Consider the following 5,942-nt stretch of genomic DNA (forward strand, 5'->3'; position numbering starts at 1 on the left):
TGTCTGCCGCTGTGTTATCGTCTCTCCTGACGTACTTGACTTCGTATCCGAGGAAGCACTTGGCGATCTCATCAACTTCGTCTCTGTAGGCCGCCATGACGGAGTTTCTGGCGTTCCAGGTTCCGGCTACTTGTTGTGCCACCAGGTCGGAATCTCCACAACATATGATGTGCTTGATCCCAATTTCCTTAGCGATGCGCAGACCGTGTAGTAGAGCCTCGTATTCCGCCATGTTGTTCGTAGCTTCGAAGTGGATCTGCAGAACGTACTGCAGTTCTTCTCCGGTAGGGGACTTCAGGGTGACTCCGGCTCCTGAGCCTTGATGCTGCTTGGATCCATCGAAGTGCATGATCCATGTTTCTGGTTCCGGCTCCAGACTTGCATCCGGAGCTTCTGTCCAATCTGCGACGAAATCTGCCAAGACTTGGGATTTAACCGCGGTCCTAGGCTTGTATGCAATGTCGAAGGCGGATAATTCGATGCCCCATTTAGCCGTACGTCCTGTTGCGTCAGCGTTGTTGAGAATTGTTGACAGCGGAGCCTTGCTCACAACTGTTACTGGGTGCTCTTGGAAGTAATGTCTCAGCTTCCGGCTGCCTAGGAACACTCCATAAGCTAGCTTCTGAAAGTGAGGGTATCTTTGCTTTGACTCCGTCAGTACCTCGCTAATGTAATAGACAGGCCTTTGGACGTCATATTCATGACCTTCTTCCTTTCGCTCCACCACGATGACGAGGCTGATGACTTTGTTGGTAGCTGCCAGATAAAGGAGCATTGGCTCTGACTCTGCTGGGGCTGCCAAGATAGGTGGGGAGGTGAGTATTTCCTTCAACCCCCGAAGAGCTGCATCGGCTGCATCGTCCCAGACAAATTTGTCTGTTTTCTTCAGCAACTTGTACAGAGGTAGCGCCTTCTCGCCAAGACGGCTAACAAACCTACTGATTGCTGCGACGCAACCAGTTAGTCGTTGCACATCTTTGAGACAAGTTGGCCGTTTGATACACAGGATTGCCTTGATCTTTTCCGGGTTAACCTCAATGCCTCTGTGAGAGACTATGAAGCCAAGGAGTTTTCCGGCTGGCACGCCAAAGACGCACTTCAGCGGATTCAACATCATCTTGTACCTGCGGAGGTTGTCGAAGGTTTCTGTGAGGTCGCTGATCAGGTCGGATCCTTTCCGGGTCATGACCGCGATGTCGTCGACGTAAGCGTGCACGTTCCGGCCAATTTGGTCCTTCAGGCACCGCTGCATCGTACGTTGGTAGGTGGCACCTGCATTTTTCAAACCAAAAGGCATAGTAACATAGCAGTAAGTACCAAACGGGGTAATGAATGAAGTCGCCTTTTGGTCGGATTCCTTCATCCGGATCTGATGATACCCGGAATACGCATCAAGAACACGAAGTTCCGCCCCCGCCGTCGAATCAATGACTTGGTCAATGCGCGGCAAGGGGAACGGATCCTTCGGGCAATGCTTGTTCAAGCCAGAGTAATCGATGCACATTCTTAGTATTTCAGTGTTCTTTTTGGGTACAAGGACGGGATTTGCGACCCAATCGGTGTGGATAACTTCTATTACAAAACCTGCTTCTAGTAACTTTGCTAGTTCCATTCCTATGGCGCGGCGCTTCTTATCTCCAAAGCGTCGCATAGCTTGCTTCACCGGTTTAGCCCCCGGATTTATGTTGAGGTAGTGCTCGGCGAGTTCCCTAGGTACTCCGGACATGTCAGAAGGTTGCCATGCGAAGATATCCATGTTAGCGCGGAGGAACTCGACGAGCGCGTCTTCCTATTTGGGGTCCATGTTGGCTCCGACTGAAACCTGCTTGGAAGAGTCGACTTTGATGAGGTCGTGCTTCTTGGTTTCTATCGCGGCCTTGAAAGAGGTCTTTTGCTCGGAGATCTGCTTCTTGGTGGTCTGCATCTCAGTCGGGTCCACCGCGGCTCTGTAGCCTTTTAGCTCTTCTCCAGATATCACAGACTCTGCGAAGGCGGCTTCGCCTAACTCGCACTCATGAGCCTTTTTGTAGTCTCCAGATACGGTAATCATACCCTTAGGACCTGGAATCTTGAGCTTGTTGTAGATGTAGCACGCTCTTGCATGGAACTTGTGGTAGGTGGGCCTGCCGAAGATGACGTGGTAGGAGCTCTTGAAGGGCACCACTTCAAACGTGATCTTCTCTTCGCGGAAATTATGAACATCGCCAAAAGCCACGGGAAGTGTGATGCTGCCGAGGGAATTTGCCTTCTTACCCGGAACCACGCCATGAAACTCAGTGTTGCTGTGTTTGAGCTGTTCCTTGGTGAGGTTCATCTGCTCTAGAGTCTCCAGGTACATGATGTTTAGGCTGGCTCCGCCATCCATGAGGCACTTGGAGAAGTCATACCCATCTATGTGGGGACTTACAACCAAGGCGTAGCATTCTTTTGGCACAATTTCAGGGTGATCCTTCCTGTCAAATGTGCACGGGATTTCCGACCACCTGACGTACTGCGGCACAGCCGAAACTATGGCGTTCAGGATCCGGGTAGCTGACTTGGAAGCGCGTACTGTTGGGGTCCCGAGGAAAGTGTGGTAAGCACCCACGCTCTTTTTATCGAATGGGTTGGATTTTCCTGCGGATCCTGCCTTGGGATCCGGCGAGTTATCATCCTCATCCATCACCTCAGAACTATCTTCCTCCTTGTCTTTGTTTTTGCCCTTGCCTCCCTTGCCGCGTGGGCGGTGCTTCCGGGCTCGCTTGTATCCTGCCTCCGGGTCGTTCTTTAGATAATTGACCCACTTGCAGTTGCGGTTGGTGTGAGTTGACTTCCCTGTAACCGGATCCAAGTGGGCCAGGCAGGGCATGTCTCTGTACTCCTCGTAGGTTTGCGGGGCGCGGGATCCGCCAGCTGTGACCTCAGTGGCATGCTGCTGACCCCTGCCGGCTCCGCCTCCACGACCGCATCCTCTTCCGCCTCCTGAACCTCCGCGTTGAAACGCCATGGCGACCATCTCGGATCCGCCACTCTTCTGGTCATCAGGGTTCTTGCGCTTATGGCTGCTGCTGCTACCGTTATCACGGTTCTTCTTCTGTTGATGTAGGGGGATTGCTGTAGCTGCAAGATCACCGCCTGCGTCATCATCGGCGGCAGTATGATCACTGGCAATGGAGATCATCTCATCCAAAGTCAGCTTGCTTGAGTTAGCCAAACGAGTGAGCGTATGCCTCAGCAATCCTCCCCTCTGCAGTCCACCAATGAAAGCGTACATGGCGGTGGTGTGGTCGACGTTTTCGCACTCGTTCCTGCATGCCAACCATCGTGTGAGGTAGTTTCTTGAGGTTTCTCCCTTCTTCTGGATGCAGGCTTGCAGGTCGCTTGCCGTGGCAGGTCTTTTGTAGGTGCCTCTGAAGTGTTTCTCGAAAGCGGTCTTCAGGTCGAACTAGCAAAAGATGGAGTTCTTCTCGAGGTCACTGAGCCAGATCCGGGCTGGACCTACAAGGTACAACTGGAGCATGCGGCAGGCGATATTAGGGGTTCCTCCGGCAAAGGTTACTGCATTATAGTAATCCTCAATCCAGGTATCCGGCCTTTCGGTGCCATCATAATGCTTCAGGTTTCCGGGTAGCTTGAGGTTCATCCTTGGCTTTGGTTCCTCTCGAATCATCCTGCCAAAGCACTTCGGACCAATGTAGTCGGTTCTGTATTCATTAAGGCGATCCCACGCGTCGCGCGGGCCGTGGCGGGGAGATTGTGAGCGAGAGCGCGATCTCCAGCCGTTGCCTCCGCCTCCACCTCCGCCGCCACCGCTAGGTGGTGGTGAGGGAGACCTGCGAGGTGGACGGTCCGATTTCTTGCTTCTGCCATCTGATTCTCCTCGGCCTTCCCGGTGCTGGCTCTGGCTCCTGTGGCTGCCTTCGCCATGGCGCTGGCTGCCCTGGTCGTTCCGGCGAGGCTCCGGGTCGCGGCTCCGGCGAGGCTCTGGGTCGCGGCTCCGGCGAGGCTCTGGGTCGCGGCACCGGCGAGGCTCTGGGCCGCGCTCCTCATTCCGACTCCTCCTGGGCTCGGGCTCACGAACATTGTTCTGGTTCCGGCGTGGTTCCGGTGAGCGCTCCCTGTTTCTGTTTCTTGGTAGCACGTTGTCGCGGATAACAATCCCACCATGCCCTGGGGGCCTGGTGTTTCCAGCCGGACTACGGCGGCGAGGGGGTCGCGGGTAACCGTTGGGCGGAGGAGAGGGGTTGCGATATTTGTCTCGTCCAGGGTACATTGCATCCTTTCCCTTTCTTGGATCTGACGAAGGCGTCTTTGATGGAACGGGGATCGGATTTGGGTGTTCCCTGGTTCTTCTTCTGCGCTCCGAGGATCCGGTGTGTGATTCATCATCGGGATGCCGATCGGCGCGGGCGTCCTTCTGCGCGGTAGATACACAGTTATCCGGATTGGATTCCAACCTGCGCGAAGTATCCGCCTTGCTTTGCTGCTGCATTGCTGAAGCGACAAGTGTGCGGAGGTAGTTGATATCAACCTCTTCGTCCTTCTTCTTCAACAGCTCCGCAGCTTTTAGCATGTTGTCCTTTGGGGTTTCCAGCGGCCGATGCTCTGCGGGCGTGGCGAAGTTGATCCTGCGAGGTGGAATTGCTTCTCTAACAATTCGATCGGCCTCCGCCTGCGCATAGGTCATTTTTACTTCCCACTCTTTCGCCATGCTCTTAACCTGCTCGAGTGTGGCAGTAATTTCGCGATCCTGTCTGTCGAATTGGTCCGCCAAACCTGCAGCTTGTTCCCTTTCTTCCCTTAATGCGGCTTCGGTATCGGCGAGCTTCTTGGCTGTGGCCAGCATTTCCTTTCTAGTGGCCTCTAGAGCCTCCAGATCTGCGGCGTCACCCGGGGTTATAGGTTTGTTAAGAACTGCTCGCGCCACCATCTCCTCAGCTGACAGGAGTTCCTCCGAGGAAGAATCCCTGCGGGGTCGCTCCCGTGACATCGGAGATCCTTGGCGAGATAGCTGAGGGTCGGATTGGCTGGTTGGCTCTTCAGATCCAGTTTGTCCCAGCGCTGCTACCGTTGCGAGAACCTGCTTAGGCTGGGCGGAGTCGACTTCAGGCTGATCACCGAAACCGTACTCCCCTAGCTTGCGGTTAAACTCGTCAGTATCCATGGAGGGGGTATCTCCGGAAATTGGGCTCAGATTGCCCAAAATCGACTCTTCAGCCGGAGTTTCGCTTTCTCCGACAGGCTCAGCCTGATCCGGATCCGCGTCGTTTTCCGGTGCCTCTACCTGCTCAGGACCAGCTCCGTCTTCTTGAGGGGCGGTTCCGGCGGTGTGGGCCAAGAAGTGTACGAAGTGGCACCTCTGCTTTTCTAACACGTGGGAGACCCAGGCGGATCTGCATTGGTCTTCCACCGTTGTTTCCTGCTCAGGGGCGGATTGGGTGGGCTTTGAAATTTCTAGATCCGAGGCGGAATCTTCCTTGGGAAGCTCCTGCATCTCAGATCGGATTTTCGCGACAACGTCCAGTTCTGCGGCGGTCGCATCTGCGTTACTTACCAATGGGTTTCCGTCGGAATCGACGGTTTCCCCGATGAAGATGTGTATGCCGCCAATTGGGACGATGGAGAGCTTGACGGGGTTTGTCCTAGCCGGAATCCAACACTCATCCGGAGGGACGATCGGCAGATTTCCGGCGTAGAGGACGCGCCCCACAGCGATGGTGTCGTCGTAGCTTCCCATGGCGGAACCCTCCCGGTTCCGGCCTCCAGACGCCACAGGCCCCACGGTGGGCGCCAACTGTCGTTGCCTAATCGACGGTATCTCGGAGGAGGGATCCTCACGAGGGGGAGAAGAAGTAGGGGCCATAGGGCGGAGTGCACACGGGACGGTGGTACGCGAGTTACCCAGCTTCGGAACACCTGCACGATGACAGGGCCTACTGCTGCTTGTTTGGAATTATCTGGGC

The sequence above is a fragment of the Lolium perenne genome, chromosome 7, assembly GCF_019359855.2.
Source record: "Lolium perenne isolate Kyuss_39 chromosome 7, Kyuss_2.0, whole genome shotgun sequence".
In the NCBI taxonomy this organism is placed as follows: domain Eukaryota; kingdom Viridiplantae; phylum Streptophyta; class Magnoliopsida; order Poales; family Poaceae; genus Lolium; species Lolium perenne.